At 36.4% G+C, this 20,943-nt stretch overlaps 1 pseudogene; it reads left to right on the top strand.

Annotated features, from left to right (window-relative positions):
• Positions 1 to 20,943, top strand: part of LOC114688138 — a 62,802-nt pseudogene that overhangs the window by 13,072 nt on the left and 28,787 nt on the right.

Consider the following 20,943-nt stretch of genomic DNA (forward strand, 5'->3'; position numbering starts at 1 on the left):
AGAGTTTGTCTTCTATTCTAATGAGGATTGCAACTTAAGAGTTTTAATGCTGCTTATTTGGACTGATTTTGTGAATTGTGTAACAGTTAGAATGAGATTTCATAGGGCTATAGGTCATAAAGAATGCTCTGCTACCTAAAATAATTTTCCTTCTTCAGGAAGGAAACTTGATAGGAGGAAGGGGAGAATAAGGAAATAAATAGTTGTTGAATTTTGATAATTTTCTTTTGATTTCTTCCTACTTTTTATTTGTCTTTACCTGGATAATTTACTATTTCTAATTTTGAAACTATTTGAGAACATTTATTATGATGAAGTCATACATTAATATATAGGTTCATTTTTTTTTTTAAAGGAAATATACTTTGTAGTGTTTAGCTATTTTAGTTGAGATAATACAGAAACCGAAACAGGTAATGAGGTAGATTTTGCATTTCAAAAATTGGTATAGTTTTCCCAGTCCTTTTTTTTTTAATCTTCTCAGCAATATGTGTATGAAAACCTCTGCTAGTCTTAGAGTAATATAAACCTATATCAGGATAATTGTTAGTAGTAACTAATAATAAGAATTGTAACAATCTTAATACAAGTATAGATTTTTGAGACCTATAGTCCTATTAATCATCACTAACTGGTTATGTTACCTAATAAACTTGAAAGACTTTAACATTGTATGACAATTAGCTCACAGTAGTTATAAATCCAAATTGATACCATGTTCATGGCCATTAACTTAGATTATAATTCTCTATTGTATCAGTTTACTGAAGGATTATAGAATTAAGTGTTAATGAAATGAAAATTTGGACGTTCTATACCAATGACTGTTGGAAAGTTGGTTTTGAATGCACTATGAGACTTTACCTGATGTACTTGAGCATAGTTGTCAACAATTTGGTGATTGTAAAATTTTTTAATTCTGATGAGAATTATCAGATGTTTGTAAAATAGCTTTTTATTAATTCATTTATTCCCAAAATTTCTGTGTTCAAGGTTGTTCCTTCATAAAATTTTTTCTTTGCTTTTTTTTTCCTTTTTTCTTTTCAATGAACATAAGATTTTAGGGATTATGACCATTTTACTATTTTCTAAAAAGGCATCTGTATCATGCTCTTCATGTGGGTAAAGAGACATACCCAGCAGAAAAAGAACAGAATTAAAAATAATCTTACTGTCTACCTGCAGATGATCCCTACTAGTATCTCAATCATATTCACATGGTCTGCGCACATATGTGCACGTACAAGCACCACAACTTTTTTTTCTATATTCTCCTTGTTTGAATAACTTCTGATCATACTTGTCCTTTCAGCTGACTAAGGATCCTTTCCATTCCTTATTTGGGCTTCTTGAGTAACACAACCTCACCTGGGCCTTCTTTCCCTAAGCACTGTCCCTCTATTTCTTAGTTCTCACTTGTTAGGTTTCTCCTAGGACGTTTCTCCTTCGGGTGCTGAGCTGGCCAAGTCTTCAACCCTCCTTATTCCTCATACTCACCAGATCAAAACTAGGCACTTGTTTAACCTCTCTTAACACGTGCCCCTGTTTTGTCTTGATGACACTGTTTCATTTCTGCTGTTAAAACCTTTCAAGCATGCAGTTTTCCCTCTCTAAATTGAATTTTAAAATCTAAAGAAAAAAGAAAAATTCTTAGAATTTAAGGTTTTTCCTCTTATCTGTATAGTAAATGGTTGAATGATGAATAGTTAACTTACTCTTACTTGATAAAACAGTTTGAAGGAAATGAGGCTTCTTTCTTACCAACTTTAGATGAGAAGATGAAAACAACCAATTTAAAACAGCCCACAACAAGAAAACTAGGTTTTAGTAGGTTCTTTAAAAATATATTATTCTAGTTGAATGGGATTGAAATTTAGACATTTACCTATCTTTCAACCCATTTAAATTAATAGAATAAAAAGTCAGTGAGGGCTAAGGATATCTAGCTTAGTTGATAGAGTGCTTGAATAGCATCCATGAAGCATCCTGGGTTGATCCTAGGACTCCATAAAACCAGTGGTGCACTCCTATAATCCCAACACTTAGTAGGGCGGAGGTAGCAGTAGCAAAATTCAAGGTCATCTTCAACATGGAACCTATCTTAAGAGCTGTAGATTATATGTGATTTTGAAATTTATGTATAGGATAGGAACTTTCAATGAAATTATTTGATTCTTAAATCTGTGTGTGCTCATGAGCCTGTAATTTAGCAGTCTGAAGTAGACTCAGGAGATCAGGATTGCAAGATTAAACATTATCTATAAAGAAATCACTAAGACTATCAAAGTCATTAGATCATTAGTAGTAGCACATGCTCCTTCCTCTTGATCTGGTTCCTTAATGATTCAGATGTTTTGTTGTTGTTGTTGTTTTTTTTTGTTGTTCTTTGTTTTTCTTTTGACTTTTAAGTGGACTAAAAATGTAAAACTATAGAATGTGTTGCTATAATGTACAGTGTATGTTTGTGCCTGACCTAAAGATTTTGTGTAAAGTAGATTTCTTAATTGATAGTCGTGTTTAACTGTTACAAGATCAATTTCACTATTCTTGGCAAGATAAATTTTTTGCCTGGTTTGAGACTCAGTTGTGACTCTCTGTTTGTGTCTGATGGAGTTTAGTACTTGGGAATACACATCTGCACTCTCTTCAGAGATTACTATTCATGATTAAATACCAGGGCAGCAGCATTCTTACTGTGGGTGAAGAGGAAGATGTTCACACATGAACTACAGAATTGATTGTTGAGAGAACAAAGTCCCTTAAGCTAATTTTCAGTTTATTCTCTGCCTTTGTCTTTAGCATTATTCTCCCACCCTAAGTACAGATCTAACTAGACATTATTTAAATCATATATGTGGGTGAAATAAGATTACAGTGGAATCCTACATAGAAAAAACAAGAATCCATATTGGGAGGATGATTGTGTAAATATACTTATTTGTAGCCTAATCTTAATTTTGTCCTAAGTCAGTGTGATTGCCAGGTGGGATATTTTATTCCTCTCAGAATGATTTTTAATGTGAGAAAATACATAGTTGAAAACATACTTGAAACACCAGGGCCTTCAAAGTTACCATTGCCCTGTAGTGCTTAGTAAATATGTGGTGTTTGAAATAGTTGGACTTCTGGGATCTTCCATTCCAACGGTGAAGTAACTTTTATTTACTCTACAATACAAGGTGTGAAGTTTGGAAGTTTAAAAAAAAAATCACCTTTCTTTCTTTTATTCTTGACTATTTTATCATTTATTCCTTTTCTGTGTAATTTTAGTACGCAAAATATTTTGTTTTCAGGATTATTTTGAATTAAGATTTTTATGGTTACTTCATTTAAAAAAGAATGTGTCTTTCAGGAGGATTATTGAATAGGAAGTGTATCATTCAATATACGTTCTAATTTGGGGCTGTCACCAATCAAAAATCATCAGAAAATTAGTTATTAATGTTATAATAATCTCTTATAGACATTTTTAAAGAAGTATTTCTTACTCTTTTTTAACAATGTTTCGTCCTTATTAAGTGCAGTTATTTTGTTCAACAGCAGTCAGTGGAAGAGCATCTGCAATGTCAAACACTCCTACCCACAGTATCGCTGCTTCTATTTCCCAACCTCAGACTCCAACTCCAAGTCCTATCATCTCTCCTTCAGCCATGCTACCTATCTACCCTGCCATTGATATTGATGCACAGGTAAGCTCCACAATAGGAGAGATGGTTTCCCTGGAATTACACACCTTTAAATGGTAACCGTCTTAACACCTTACGAAGACTACAGATACAGTTAAAAATTAAAATCCAATTTAAAAATATTACCAGTTCAGGCATGGTGGCTCACACCCAATCCTAGCATTTAGAAGGCTATGACAGAATTATTTGAGTTTAAGGCCAGCCTGGGCCTTCATAGTTAATGCCAGGCCACGCTGAGCTAAGGATTAAATTTAGTTTAGAAAGTACTAGAATATATGTAAGTTAAAATATGTAAGATTAAAACCACGGTGTAGCCGTTGGGAAGTAGGTCAAGAGATCATGAGTTCCGATAAGGGTTGGCCTCAGCTGTGTGAAAGTGTTGACGTCTGTGTCAGTAAACAAATATGGATTGCTGTGTTATTTCTAAATAGGTATTTTCAAAAATGCTGGGAGTGTAGAGAACTTACGGAGTACTTAAAGTCCTGGGGAGTCCCTAGCCTCACAAAGGTGATACTGAACTTCATGAACTATATGTTTCTATACAATTATATTCTTACTTTTCCCCTTGAGATAGGTCTCCCTATAGCCTAGGCTGGCTCAATCCCGGCAATCCTCCCTGCTTAAGCCTCCTCAGTGCTGGAGTTACAGGCATGAATCACCATTGCTGTGGGATATTTTCTGTACACTGTGAATGTGTTGCTCTGGTTGGCTAATAAGCTACTTTGGCCTATGGCAAGGCAGCTTAGAGGCAGGCAAGAAATCCAAGCAGAGAGGAAAGAGAAAGGTGGGATGGAGAGAAGCCAAACTGCCGTCCAATGTAATGGCAGCACCAGGTAAAGCCATGGAACATGGTGATAATAGATTAGTAGAAATGGGTTAATTTAAGAAAGAGCTAGCTAGCGAGAAAGCCTGCCATAACATACAGTAATTACTATAAGCTGTGGAGTGATTATTTTATAAGTGGCTGTGGGACCTCAGGGCTGTGTAACACAGGAAACTTCCAGCCCTTATTATCGCTTTTAAAGATTATGAGAAATTATGTATGGTATGAAAATACATAGTTTATGCAATTTAGCTGGTAACAGATTGCATGGAGGAGATAGAAACACTTATTTCTTGGGATTATCTGAAGGAATATGTGTATGAGTGAAGAATGATACTGTGTTATGGTTTAGAAAGCTTGAGATCTGTTAAGTAAGCAGCTCTATTAAAAATTAGTTGATTCCCAGGCAGAGGCAGTGAATTTCTGTGAGTTTGTCTCACTAAATAAATAAAGAAAATTGTTGATGCAGGACGGCAAGGTTACTCAGTTTGATTGTAACTCACACACTGGAAGAAGAACCACCTCCTACCAGCTGTCCCCTGACCTATATGCATCATGTGTTCCACACAACACACGTACATTTTAAGATGAGCACGAATTCCCAGGGCAAGATGGGATTGGCAAATTTAGCTTGTTTTTCTTGAAAAAGGCCAAAAGGTGGCAGGCATGATGTCACAAAGTCTAAAATCCCAGCCCTTGCAGAGTAAAGGCAGGAGGACCAAGGGGTTCCTTCTATGCTACATAATAATGAATGAAGTGAAATTAAAAAGAAAGGAAGGAAAGGCTAAGAAGTGTAAGTTAGGAGAGACTATTGTAAAAGGTAAGAATAAGAAAATGTTTGCAGGGTATATTTGTAGTATTTTGATTAATGCCTGGGGTAAGGGAAGTATATTCTATTAAAACTTCCAGATTTTATAAATTTTAATTTCAAGAAACTGTATATACCATTAAAACCATGTACTTCCAAGCTATGAGCGTTCCTTTTTATTAAAATTTTTCATATTGTTTTATATGTGGGTTTGTGTTGTTTTTGTTTTTGCTTTTTTGTTTTTTGCTCTTTTGTGTTTTTGCTCCCAAATCTCACACACAGAGGCTTATTCTTATAAAAATGCCCAACCTTATCTTGGCTTTTTGCCAGATTTCCTTAACTTAAAAGTATTGTGTCTGGTTTTTTGCCTCTGGCTTTTCCCTTTCTTCTGTAACCTTACTTTCTTACTCCAATGCTGATTGTGTAGCTGGGTGACTGACCCCTGATGTCCTCCTTTTCTCCCTCCTAGATCTCCTCTTCCCAGATTTCTCCTTTTGTTCTCTCTGCCTGACGGCCCAGGTATCCTTTCTCCTGCCTTGCTATTGGCTGTTCAGCTATTAGGCCATTGGGTGTTTTAGACAGGCACAGCTTCACAGAGTTAAACAAATGAAACATAAAACAAAAGTAACACCTTAAAATAATATTCCCCAATGGGTTTGTTTATCCTTAGACAGGGTCTCACTCTGTAGACCAAGCTGCACTGAAACTACAGAGATCCATGCCTCTGCCTCTTGAGTGCTGAGATTAAAGGTGTGTACTACCATGCCCAGGCTTATTTTGTTTTGCTTTTTTGCTTATGTGTTTGTTTTATGTGTGAGTGTTTGAACTGCGTGGTTTTGTGTGTGTGTGTGTGTGTGTGTGTGTACGTACACGTACCACAAATGTGCCTGGTCTCTGTGGAAGCCATAAGAGGGCATTTGAATTCCTTGGAACAGATAGCTATGAGCTGCTATCTGGGTGCTGGGAATTGAACCAAGGTTTTCTACAAGAGCAGCAAGTTCACTTAATCACTGAACCCTCTTTCTAGCCCTAAAAAAAATTGCTGGGGAATATTTTAAAGAAATTACCTAATCCTTGGATCAAGTCACTGCCATTACTGTCCTGAAATGAGATTAATCATTTTGTTTATTTGTCACATTGCCTAAGGAGGACGAAGGCTAGGAGCCAGACTCATAGCTGTAATTGTTGTTTGTTTTATGTGTTTGATAGCTATGAGTCTTGTCCTAGCTTGCTTCTTGGACTCATGTCTTCTGGGTAGGTAGAATTACAAGTGTGCAGCACTATTGAATTCAATAAGATACCAGTCATGCTGCATAGCCTCTTTTAAAACTATGAAACCCACATTCATTTATATTTATTGTTGATCAAATTGTGGAATTCAGTAAAACTTGGCATTAGATGTACATTATTTCCTTTGAGATTTTATCTTGAGACTATTGCATTTGACAAGAAGTATGTTTTGATTTTTAGGGGACCAAGAATGAGTCCTTATAAAAGTTAACTCATGTTTTCAAAACATTTTCATATAAAATGGGTCTAAAACTATGTGTCCAAGTTTGAATGTGATTTTACTGAATTAAGTTACTGATGATGCAATTCACTCATGTTACTGTTTAACCAACAATCCTGTAAGTTAACTGAGAATTTACATAAATTAAAATAGACTTTTGTTTACATATAAAGATTTCACTATGGCTCCTTAGAAATATGGCTCAGCAGTTAAGAACACCTGTTGCTCTTACAAGGGTTCAGTTCTTACGCCCACATGGTCATTGACAACTATCCTTAACTCTGGTTCCAGATGATCCAGTTCTCCTCTGGCCTCTAAGGGCACCAGGCATGCATGTGGTGCACATAAATGTAGGCAAAGCAAAGCATGGAGGCCTAAAATACATGAATATAAAAAATTTTATTATCTGGTTCCTATTTTGAGGCTTTTTAAAACTTCTGTTGCATTTTTGTCTAACATGAGTTAAGTTTGAGTGGTTATCTAAATACAGAAAATTTTTTTAATCTGGTGGGAAAAAACAGCCAAAATTATAATTATGACACTTCTTCTTGACTTAATTATTGAAGTTAATTTAAGGAATTTGCTTCTGTGTCAAGCAGATACTTCAATAAACTTTTTTAAGAATCCTTTTCTTTTTTTCTTTTTTTTTTTTTGGCACATTCTTCTAAAAATATTTGATACTAGAATAAAAATCCCATGGACTCTGATGTCGTGAATATTTTTGTTTGTATGACCAGACTTTGCTGGAACACACAAATGAAATACTGAAAAGTCTCAAAATCCAAAAAAAAAAAAAAAAAAAAAAAAAAAAAAAAAACTGTAAAATAGAGTGTCGAGCTCCTGTGAGAGATTAAACACTTTCTAATGGGATAGAGTCTGATTCTGTTGATGTTATTCAGAGGTGAAGCGGTATATTTGATCCCTAGCATAAACTGAGCAAAAGGTTTCATGAAGCAGTAAATAAGATGGAGATTAAACTTGGGTACCCCTGAATTAATTTTTTTTTTGATTTTATGAAATTTGATTGACTCTCATAAGCATTAAGTAACTATAGGAGAGGACTAGTTATTTTGTTTATGGTGTTTTAACACTTGTGTAAGCCTCTTAGCTTTGTTATTCTCAAACTGTTATGAGCTTTTCTTAAAATTAGAAGTAGTAATGTGAGAAAAACGAATAAAAAGTTAGTTATACATTATTTCCATCCCTTATTATTGTTATTATTATTATTATTGTTGGTGTGGGCTGGGAATGTGGCTCAGTTGGTAGAGTGCTTGCATGTAGCATACACGGAATCCTGGGTATGATTCCTCAGCACCATATAAAACCTGATATGTTTGTTGGTACCTCTAATGCCAGCATACAGGTTGAGTGAGGAAAACTAAAAGTTCAGTGTCATCCATTGGTACATAGCATATTTGAGATTAGCCTGGGTTACATGAGCTATTAAGTTTAACTTCTCATACATCAAGACTTAAATTATAGCTAAATGTAAATTATATTTAGGCATAGCAGTTCATCCCTGTGAGCCTAAAACTTAGAAGGTTGAAATAGGAGAATTATCTTAAGTGGACTACAGAGTGAGACTGCCTGAATACTGCCTCCCCAACTCCTAAAAAGTCAAACAAGATTGGGAAGTATGTGAGACCGTGTTTGACCTTCAATCATGTAAATGTTAGTTAGATGTTTTCTACATTCTTACCAGGTTTAGAGTCTAGAGAAAAGTTTCACTGTAATGATATAGTAAATAATTGAGGAAGTGAAGAATTACGTGTAATATACATTAAGGCCTTCTATGTTCTGGGTATGTTCATGTGCCTATAATCCCAGCATTTGGAAGTCTGAGGCTGGAGGACAGGGAGTTGGAAGCTAACTAGCCTGGCATGTATAACAAGACCCTGCCTCAAAATAAAAAGTTGTTTCCTTTCAAATTGTAGCTTATAGCAGTTGGAGAGATGGTTCAGAGTTTAAGCTGGTTTCCAGCACCCACATGGCCCTCACAAACTGCCTCTAACTCAGATTCCAGGAGAATTCATACCTTTTTTGGCCTCTTCAGCACTCAAGACAGAGAGGTCCTGAGGGCAGCCTACATTCATAATGACACTGTCTCATAGAAAAGTGATATGCATTCAACTGCTGCTTCATATGAACTACTTTTAGAAAACTTACTAAGTTTAGTTTTACTGATTATTTTCATTTATTTGATATCCTGAAATGTTAGTTTATTCCTTAAACTTACACATAATCTGGCAGTATAAAAAGATGAAATATTTGAAATTGTAAAGATTTTTTTTTGTAGGTATATAAAAATGTTGAGCTATTTCAGTCTTGCCTGGTTTTAAACATAATTAATTTAATAATAACAAATGTATTTCCTATAAGAGTTTTTCAACCTGTGCAATAATTAGCTCATTAAAGGTTTCATTTTGTACAGCACTCTCACATATTCTTGATCCTTTGCATTATATCACATGTATGGCCATAATGTTACCTGCACATTTCTTCTCTCACTTAATTCTTGTAAATAATTCATAAGGTATTTGTTTGATTGATTGTTTTTGAGACGGTTTCTCACTGTATAACCTTGGCTGTCTCACCTGTGTAGACAGGCTGGCCTCAAACTCAGATTCACCCCATACTCACATTCAATCTGAGTGTCGCCACCCTGCCCTGTTTTATAAATCATACATACATTTTTTTTTTTTTTTTTTTTTTTTTTTTTTTTTTTTTTTTTTTTTTTTTTTTTTTTACACACACCCGTTCCTCCCAATCCCCTTTTCTTTCCATGTTTGAGACTTTTACTTTGGGTACTTGATAAGGAAGAAAGTAACTGCTTGGCCAGTGTGTGATGTTAAGTCCTAAAGGATCCTTCCTGTACTTTTCCCTCTCTGACACTTAATTATTTCTGTTCACTGTCAGTCATTGTTAATATATCAAACTATTTCAGTTATTTTTACTTATGGGTTGTAAAGCCAGGTACTATCAATTTGGAATTATGTTACTGTTTGGGGAATAGAAGCAATCTTTCTGAACTTTAAGTTCTCATGTTATCTTAAAAATATTTGTTTCAAGCTGGGCGGTGGTGGCACACGACTTTAATCCCAGCACTCGGGAGGCAAAGCCTACCTGTGAGTTCCAGGACAGGTGCAAAGCTACACAGAGAAAACCTGTCTCGGAAAACCTAAAAATAAAAATAAATAACAAAAAAAAGTTTTGTTTTTGTTCTTCACAATATGAAAATGGAGTGGACCTTCTCGTTTTTGTAACTAACTTTAGTTCCTTAAAGAATTTAACAGCTCTCTTTGCTCAGCTTTAAATTTTTTTTCACTTCTCAAAATGTATAGTTTAATAAGCTTTTTAAAAATAGTTTGAACTTAATTTCAAATCGACTCTGTACAGTATTTAACTAGATCCTGTAGAAAGACCCATATTTACTTTGTAAACCTGAGATTCTGGAATAGAGCACTTGGGAAAAATGATGCTTAAAATTAATATTAGCTTAATTTATGCTTTGAAATGAGGGACACTATATATTATTGATCACTTGAAATTTTTTCATTGTTGTCTTTTTCAAATTTTGTATATTTTTGTGTCTTTCAGTTAGACATGAATATATAAATTTACCCTTTAGTCTCAAAGAATTTTTAAAACTTTTAAACCAAAATCTATTGGTGGACTACATACAGTTAACAGAGAGGACACAGGACGTGGGTGTTTAACAGCCTCACGCAGACTATGTTAGATAGGCTTTGGGATGCAGTTGGAGGAGTTTGCTGTCTGAAATGTCCTTCTTGGTCTTTGAAAGCCCATCTCTAGTAGTTACCAGTTCAGTGTGCCCATCAGAAATTGTTTCTCTGAGCATTGGTTGCCTTTTTCTAAAATCAGACAAGGTTTCTTTTCATTCCTTTTTCAAAATAAAAACTTGAAATGAAGATCATATGTTGAAGCACAGAACTGTCACTCATTGAAGTTTCATGTCCTTCTCCATTGTTGTAGTTGGTGCATCTCTCCCTTGTGGCCATCCCTGATCTCTGCAGTCAGTGGCTCTTCTGCAGAGCAGCTAGTGCGGCTCCCTCTCCATCACTGACTAGTAGGCTTTTTCTCATTTCTTGACTCTTGATCAGTTTCACTTTTTGTCTTGATTTTAGTTTTTTGTAATGGAGTTTGGCTTTTACAGTTATTGGGAGGGTATGACTTGTATTATGTAAATATTACTGTATAAGAACACTATAAATATTTAAGCCTGTTAATAGTCTTTGAATATGTGAAGGTTTACAGCTGTTGTCATTCATTCAACATTCAGTTAATGTATTCTGGACAAAATATTAAATGGTAGGTTGAGAATGAAAATATAGTACATGTTCATTAGGTTTTCAAAAGTTTAGTGGGCTGGCCATGGTGCACCAAATATTTCATCTCAGTGCTTGAGAGGCAGAGGCAGGTGGACCTCTCAAGGCCCACCTGATCTATATAGTATGAGCCTATCTCAAAAAAGAAAGATTTTTGGTTTTTGGTTTTTTTTTTTTTTAAGTCTTCTGAAGACAAAGAAAATGGTGTGGATTGTAATAGAGATATAAACATATTATCAAAGAGAACAATAGAGTTTGCCCGATACTTGTACTCTCAGTAAGTTCAGGTGGGATTGAGTTTCCAGGCCAGCTGCAGCTACATAGTGAGACAGATTTCAAAACAAACCACAAAGGAAAAATAGAGGCATGTTTTAGAACAGTTTTAGTTACCACATTAAAAAGTAAAAAGAGCAGAGTATGATGTCACACTCCTTTAATCTCAGTACTCAGGAGGCAGGTGGACCTCTATGGTCTACATAGGAAGTTCTAGGGTAGTCAAGGCTTCAGAGTGAGACCTCTCCCTACCCCAAAGAAGGAAACTCACCCTAATACCTGCAGAGGCAGGGGCAGAAGCAGGTGGATCTCTATTAATTCAAGGCCAGCTTGGTGTACATAGAGAGCTCCAAGACAGGATTGCAGAGACCCAGGCTCAAAATCAAAAAAAAGAAAGCAAGGAACCCCACTATAAAAGGAATGAGTCATAAAGCTGTTTTTTTTTCCCCGAAATTTTATGTCATAGGTTACGTCTTGAAAATTGGTGTATATGTTGAGTTTGTAGTTAATAGTGATCCCATCATTTTGCTTTAACTAAGAATGGTTTTAGTATTCAAAGTCCCTTTTTACAGTGGCTTTTCCCACAGAGTTCTGTCAGCTTGTTTGGTACAGTACTTCTCAATTTTAATATGAGTTTATATTGGAAATACTTTTATTTATATTTAAATTTTGCTACATAGTTGAAAAACACATTCACATGTTCATTTTCTCAGACTATCTATTTATTAACTTAAAAATAATTTTAAAATGGAAGCAGGCAGATTTCTGAGTGTAAAGTCAACCTGGACTACATAAAGTGCTTCAGGTCAGCCAGAGCTGTGTAGTGGGAGTCTGTCTCAAAAGCCAGGCAGGGCCATGTTCTCATGCATTCCCAGTACCCGTAACTATCTGAAGGAGTGAGAGACCCACCCTCCTGAGCTTTATAGTGGGACCCCTCTCCAAAAGAAGCACCCCACTAGCCATGCTAGTCATATATTACTCGAGAAGTTCAGCTCTGCAGCATCATATCACAATTACAATCTTGAGTAGTTTTCAAAACATAGTGTATCCGATGTTTTAGTCCTTAAAGAATTTGGGGCCTTTATTTTTAAACACAGCCAAGTTACTGAAAACAATGGTTTATTATTTGTTTTCAGGTTGTTTTTTGGTTTGAGGCTGGGTTTCTCTGTGTAGTAGCCCTGGCTGCCCTGGAACTGGCTTTGTAGACCAGGCTGGCCAAAAACTCAGAGATCCTCCTGCCTCTGCCTCCTGAGTGCTGGGATTAAGGGTTTTCAAAACTATGCTCAGCACACAATTTTTTAAATTTAAGGCTAAATAAAAAAATTTCAGTGTGATTTTTATGGGTCCAGCACAACTAATTTGGTCTGTATACAGAAGATTCTATTGATTTTCTGCATGTTGTAAACGTTTTTTTTTTTTTGCTCTAGCTGGTAGGACTTGTATCCCTGGCCCCGTGTTCCTGCTCTTGGTGTTGTACCTGGTCTGTTTTTTGCCCTCTGATAATTTCCTCATGTACATGGGCTGGTGAACATCAGCTGAAGACACCAGAGGGATTCTCTGCTCATCTCCAGAATGCTCTGTAGTCCTTCCTCTTTAAACTCTGTCCTCAGCTAGGCTGGGCACCTGCTATTCCTACATTTGCATTCCTATGTTTTTGTCCTTAGGAATCACTGTTCTGTACTGCCTGTTAACACACATTTTCAGAGAGAGAGAGAGAGAGAGAGAGAGAGAGAGAGAGAGAGAGAGAGAATGAGAGCGTGAATGTATTAGGTCAGGCATGGTGACACATGCTTATAATAGCAATAGAGGGGGCTGGGGAGATGGCTCAGAGGTTAAGAGCACTGCTTTATTCTTCCAGAGGTCCTGAGTTCAATTCCCAGCAAACACATGGTGGCTCACAACCATCTGCAATGAGATCTGGTGCCCTCTTCTGGAGTGTAGGCAGGCAGAACACTATATACATAATAATAAATAAATCTTTAAGAGAGAGAGGGAGAAAAAGATCTTGTCTCTCAAAAAAAAAAAAAAGCAATAGAGGTAGAGGTTGAAGGAACAATACAAGTTCAAGGCCAGCCTGAGGTACAGTGAGATTCTATCTCAAAAATGTAAACAAAGTTATTTGAAATAGAAACATAAATCTAATCTGTTACTCTGTTAATATATGGCAGCAAAATTGAATTCACACTATCTTTTATCAATTTTATGCTTGAAATTAGCATATGATAGAAGCCCATTCTTTTATCCTTTGGTGCCATTAATAATTGCTTATAAAGTTTGAGTGTTATGTGTAACTCTAGCCTAGAAAGGTCACTGAAGCTAGGCATATGGAATAGGCTTGTGTTTTCAGTGCTCTAGTGGTGTGGCAATGAGGAACAAACAGTTCAAGGTCATCCTCAGCTAAGGCAGTCCTAAGCTAGGAAGTTTCAGAACTACCACCACCAAAAAAGACAAAGGAAAAAACAAACTATGAATTGGCTTCTTATTGGTGTAAGGGTCGGCAGTAAACCATATACCATACAAATGCTTCTTATAAGCCTGGTGGCATGCACTCAGGAAGGAGGCCTGAGGCAGGAAGATGGTGCATTCTAGCTAAGCTTGGGCCACATAGCTTGGTGTCTTGATGTAATAGAGGAGCACATATGTATCTGTGTTTTTGACATTAACACTGGAAAGTTATTTAAATAAACTAATTAAACCTAACGGCTTCTCTTTCCTTCTCTTCACAGACCGAGAGTAATCATGATACTGCACTAACGCTTGCCTGTGCTGGTGGCCACGAGGAACTGGTACAAACACTACTGGAAAGAGGAGCTAGTATTGAACACCGAGACAAGAAAGGTAGCCCTTATTTTTGTTGGTTTTACTTCATGCAAGGTTTGTGGGAAGTATGACTCTAGAAATAATTAGTTTATAGCCACATATTGGTGTTTGGTATATTGGAAAGCAATTGTTACTGTTTCTTTGCTTAGCATGTTGTAAGCAGATTTTTTTCCCCTAGGTTTTACTCCACTCATCTTGGCTGCTACAGCTGGTCATGTTGGGGTTGTAGAAATATTGCTGGATAATGGTGCAGACATTGAAGCCCAATCAGAAAGAACCAAGGATACACCACTGTCCTTGGCATGTTCAGGGGGCAGACAGGAGGTAACATTTCCTCTTAGTGTAATTTCTCTTTCTGTTTAGCAAATATGTACTCATGTATTTGTTTTCCATATATGAACATTTTGCCCATTAGACTTATCAAAGTAACTCACATTACTACATATTAGCAAGAATAGGGTTAGTATAATATTCCAACAAAAGTCATATAATGTATACAGTCCTGTTCATCTGAAAATAGTTTCCTGCCGTAAGAATCCTGTGTATTACATTTGTGTTAAGAGAAAGATGAAGCCATTCCAGATGAGATGTGCAGTGCTTATGTCTACTCATCCTTCCTCTTCTTCAAACAGACCAGAGGATAGGAGTTGATCATATAGGCACAAGAAAATCGAACCGTGCAATCAGTTTTGTGTCTGATAGCATTTAATGGTTAGCTAGTTAGACTAGTTTTAGAAGTCACTCTGTCATCTATGTTAGTTTCCTGTTCAGCTGGGAAAGGGCTTGTTGAACAAGCCTAACAACTCAGGAGCTCCACATGGAATGAGGGAAAGGACTTTATAAAGTAGTCCTTTGATCCCCACATGTTCACTGTGGTATTTGGTCCCATATAACACACAATAAAAATCAAAACAGTCTTAAAAATTCATCTTTTTCCCTATCCCTTCCTTCTAACTAATCAGATAAGCTCGCTAGGTTTTTCAAAGCAAACTAGTAAAAGAAATGTTTAGAATTCCTATCCAAGAGTGAGAAATGTAGTAAAAAATGGCACAAATACATAAAAGGTAGTATACTCTTTTGTATTATAGATTAAAAATAAAGCATGATACACACATGGAGTGTTTTTTTGGTAGCTTTTTATTTAGGCTACTTCTATGGCTTTTTCCCCTTGCTGATAGAGTATATACAAAGGTTCATGCTTGTGATGATAGCAGCCCCTGTTCTGGTGTATTGCTTCTTCCTTCTGGGTTTCATTTGTAATTCACAGTGGAGGTGGAGAGGGTCTTAAAAAATTAGCAGGGTGTGTTAGCCCATGCTTTTAATCTCTGCATTCTGTAGGCGGAGGCAGACGGATCTCTCTCTTAGTTGGAGACCAACTTGTTCTTCATAGAGAGCTCCAGTCCAGCCAGGGAGACAGTGCCCTCAACAAGAAAAAAAAAAAAAAAAAAAAAACTTCTTTCTTAATCACTGTTCTATTGCTGTGAAGAGACATCATGACCACAGCAGCTCTTATAAAAAAAAAAAGCATTTAATTGTAGGCTTGCTTACAGTTTCAGAAATTTAGTTTTATGGTCACAGCAGGAGCATAATGGCATGCAGGCAGACCTAGTGCTGGAGAGGCAGCAAGAAGAAGAGATTCTGGGCTTCTGAAACCTCAAAGCCCACCCCCAGCGACACACTTTATCCAACAAGGCCACACCTTCTAACTCCTCTCAAATAACACCACTCATCATGGCCAAGCATTCAAATATATGAGCCTGTTGGGGACCATTCTATTAAAATCACCACATTAGGTTCCTACTGATTCCAGATTAAAACTTGATGAGAGAAATTTTTGAGGCAAAATACAATTTTAAATTTTTAGTCACGGGGCTGGGGAGATGGCTCAAGAAAGAGCACTGGCTGCTCTCCCAGAGGTCCTGAGCTCATATCAAATATTTTAGTTTTAAATCAAAGAAATACAGTAACATCCTTATTTAAAAACACTAAGCCCCACTTTTGTGAGTTATTCATAACTAAAATAAAATAGGTGGGCTGGAGATAATAGTCATTAGTAAATATGATTGTCCAGCATATTTTAAGGGTTTCATCATCCTTGACCCCACAAGAAACTAACCAAGCCGTGACAACTTAAGATTTTCCTTTCTGCTACAAAACTTTACCTATAAACACATTGCTTTCATTTGGTGTCATTAAAACAGGTATAGAGAAATAATTGGTATGATTGGGAAAATCAATTCAACATAAAATTACATAATAAATTTAGAAAAAAATGAAATTTGTAAGCATTTATTTTGACTTTATTATGTGACAGATGCTATAAAAACACTCAAGCCATTTAAAACAGATATGCTAGCTCATTCCTGTTACTGGCTTGTGCCAATGCCCCCGTACTTGGGAGTCAAAGGCAGAAGGATTGTTGCAAGCTTGTCCTCTATCAAGGTCAGTCATGACTGTATAGTAAGACACTGCCATTCAACAAACAATACAAAATAGGCCAACAGATGGTCCAGCATGTAGAGATAATTGTGCCACCTAGCCTGACAGTCTGACTTTGATTTTCTATACACATGGCTAATTAATAAATGTAAGAAGAGGGGAAAAAAACAAGTAAGGTAGGTGGCTCCTTGTGTCAAAGTACACAAGAGACTGCCTTGGTGAGGTGGATGGTGATAGCTAACTTGTGAACGTTGTCCTCTACCTTCCCACCGCATTCCATATGGGCCTGCATGCATACAGATTTATAATAAATTAAAAAGTAAAGCCACTTAGTATGGCTAGCTTTAATGAAAGTAACCTATAGCTTTATCTAAACAAATAAGGAGTTTTAACTGGTTTATCTCTGAGTGGCCAAAAAGCACTTAATGCGAAGTAATTTAGCTCTCAGAGAAATGGTCTTGAGAAGTAGAATCAGCCAGAACTCCTGCACTGTTGGTGAGGTATAACTAGTACAGCTGTTCTTTGGATCAGTCTGATAGTGTCTTAAAAAATTATGCACCAAGATTCTTTTACCGGGTAAGATTTAATGCTGTGCCCACAGGCACAAAATATTATTAAGGTTGTTAAGGTAGTTAAAACATGGAAAAACATTTCAACTCTTCTGTTAGTTTAATAGCAAAAAAAATACTGATTGCCAGATGTTGTGACACACACCATTAATCCTAGTGCCTTGGGAGGGAGGTAGTCAGATCTTGGAGTTTGCCACCAGCCTTATTTACATATTTGAGACCCTGTCTGGGAGTGGGGGTGATTGAAGATTTTAAAATTTTAATGCATTCATGATCAGACAGTTGTGTAGCCTGATCTGCTTGGGGGGCCCCTGGCAGTAGAATCAGAATCTCTCCCTGGCATGAGCAGGCTTTTTTGAGCCCACTGCCTATGATGGGACACCTCCAGCAGCCTTGAGGCAGGAGAGGGCCTTGTACTTGCCTCTACTGGATGTGCCTCCCCATGGGAGGCCTTGCCTTCTTGTGGGGAGGAATGGGGGGTAGGATGGGAGGAGGGAAGAGGGAGATCTTTGATTGGTGTGTAAAATGGGTGGAAAATTTTTAATGAAAATAAAATATAAAATTTTAATGCATTCATATGTACATATAAAATAAATCTTATCTAATGCTTTCCTTGTAACTATATGGTAAAAGTGATAAAAAAAAAAAATATTCATTTCTGAATAGCCTGCCACAACATCTGAGGTCTGAATCTTCTGTGAACATTCATTAGATTTCTAAGCTTTTTTTTTTTTTTTCAGCTTGAGAGCTCTCTGTTGACTTAAAAAAAACCTTATTGTCTAAGGCTGTAAAGATGAAAGAATCTCATTTTGTTACATACCAGAGAAAAAATGACAAATATACCTTTGAAATTGTCTTGACTTTAGAAAGCATATTTCTTACCTTTTTTTTTTCCTACCAGGTGGTGGAGTTGTTGTTAGCTCGGGGCAAATAAAGAACACAGGAATGTTTCTGATTACACACCTCTAAGCCTGGCTGCTTCTGGTGGCTATGTGAACATCATCAAAATACTGCTAAATGCAGGAGCCGAGATCAATTCGAGGCAAGTTAGACATGTTATTAAGACATGTAGACAAGTAGACATGTTATTAAGAATATTGTGCTGTAGATATTTGGAAATGTTATTTTAGTGTTATAAAAACTTTTATTAATTTTAAAAATTTAAGTTGAGAATTTAAAATGTTTTATGTAACTGAAAAATGCAAACTACTGTTTCTTAGGGAACTAATGGCAATATCTTTCCTAGTGTTTATTAAATAGTCAAATATTTGCTTCATCATAGGATGGAGAATTCACGCCCTAGCTTGTAGGTCTCTGAGAAAGTTTTAGTAGTATCTCAGAAGATTCAAGGTCTGAGAAATATAGTTAAAATTTTAAATAATCCTACAGAAACAAAGAGTTTCAGCCAGACTTGGTAGGTGGTCCACTGCTATAATTGAAGTGCTTGGGAGGTTGATCATGAATTCAGGATCATTCTTAGCCACCAATGGCCAGTTAGAAGCAAGCCTGGACTACAGGATACTCTTTTCTCAAAAAACAGAATTTTATATTCAAAGTTTCTTTTAGTCATTGCTGTATCTCTGCTGTGATAAAAGTTTGCTTTTGTTTCCCCATATTGTTCCCCCCAGAACTGGTAGCAAACTGGGCATTTCTCCACTGATGTTAGCAGCTATGAATGGGCACACAGCTGCAGTTAAGCTCCTCTTAGACATGGGCTCTGACATAAACGCCCAGATAGAAACCAATCGGAACACTGCCCTTACCTTAGCCTGCTTCCAAGGAAGAACGGAAGTGGTTAGTCTTCTGCTTGATAGAAAAGCAAACGTTGAACACAGAGCTAAGGTAAGGAAGATGCTGGAACTTTGTCAGATCTTTGTTATGATAACAAAATACCTGAGAAATCATTTTAGAAATGGAAAAACAGGTTTATTGTAGAAGTTACGGTTTTATTACTTTATTACATTAGTCTACTATATATAGTTAAAATTCACTTAGGAAAATACTTGCGCATACATTTTTATAGGCATTATTGATAGGTTCAATAGCTGAAAACAATGCAATTTTGAAAGGACAGGAAACATGTAGTGTCATTCATATCATTGGACTTGGATCTCATTCAAATCCTTTTTCCCATACTGATTTTAGGTAAAATTAATTTTTTATTAAATATACCTCAAACAACTGTCAGTATAAATTTATGAATCTGTAGAAACTATATCATATTGCTCCTCAGATTGTTAACATTTTGGCTATTTCTGGTCTCTTCCATAGTTTTTTTTTTTTTTATTGTTTTTTTTTTTTCATTTATTTATTTTCCATTAAACCTAGACTGGCCTCACACCACTAATGGAAGCGGCCTCTGGTGGGTATGCAGAGGTGGGCCGAGTTCTTTTGGATAAAGGTGCTGATGTTAATGCCCTCCAGTGCCCTCCTCAAGAGATACAGCTTTAACCATAGCCGCAGATAAAGGGCATTTATAAATTTTGTGAACTTCTCATTGGCAGGTATGTTATGAACGTATCCTATGTAAATGTTAGAATTCTCTGGGCAGTGTCACTGTGTAAACAATCAAATGTAATTACTTCTGTAACTTACATTTTCCTCACTCTTACACTGTTTTAGTTGACAGTAACTATTCAGTATCAGACAAGGTGAAGGGGAGTTGCTAGAAGCTTCCTGCCAGGTTTCAAGAAAAATGCTTGTCAAAGACCAGCTAGCTATAGTGGCACACACCTTTAATTCCAGCTCTTGGGAGACAGAGGCAGGTGGATATCTGTGATTTAGAGACTGGCCTGGTCTACATAGTGAATTCCAGGACAGCCAGGGTTATGTAAGAGACCCTATCTTAATAAATAAAACAAATAAAATCTTAAAGACCTTTGTGTGGCATCCTACATATTTGGTTCTGAGTATTCTTAACTGTTATTAACAGTACCGTGAGTCTTACCTACCTTGATGTTAGCAGGACCCTAAAGTTGGTTTTTTTTTTTTCCTCTATGTACTGTAAATACATGGATACAAATAATCTGAGATGGGTATTGCCTCATAGGATACTGTTTGTCTCCAAGATAATATTTATTTATTTGCAGAATTTAGAGTTATATAGTCATTTTTAAAGTAAGGGAAGCATATATTGAACACATGGATATTTAATTTGATAGTTAGAAATTCTCTGTGATACAATTCTTTAAAAATCCATTCATCCTTGAGTATTTATTTTCCTCTTTAAATTTTCACAGTTGATTTTTTTTTTTTTTGCTAGTAAGAAAGTGCTGTCTGTCATTCATTTCCAGGGAGCTCATATCGATGTGCGTAACAAGAAGGGGAACACTCCGCTGTGGCTAGCAGCAAATGGTGGACACCTAGATGTGGTTCAGCTATTGGTGCAAGCAGGTGCAGATGTAGATGCAGCAGATAACCGCAAGATAACACCTCTCATGGCTGCATTTAGAAAGGTAGCACATCTCATCCTCATTCACTTGCATTGCACATGGTGGTCTGTGCTAGGGAGAGCTTGGATAGTGATTGTTCTAGACTTATTTTTATGACGTAATAGCTTTGATGAAAGCAATAATACTATGTGCAAATGAAATGCTCTACTGGCAAACCAAATAGATCTAGTATTTCAGAAATGCTGTGAATGTGATTTATACTAGACATCAAAACTAA

Source organism: Peromyscus leucopus, unplaced genomic scaffold, assembly GCF_004664715.2.
Source record: "Peromyscus leucopus breed LL Stock unplaced genomic scaffold, UCI_PerLeu_2.1 scaffold_32, whole genome shotgun sequence".
Taxonomy (NCBI): Eukaryota; Metazoa; Chordata; class Mammalia; order Rodentia; family Cricetidae; genus Peromyscus; species Peromyscus leucopus.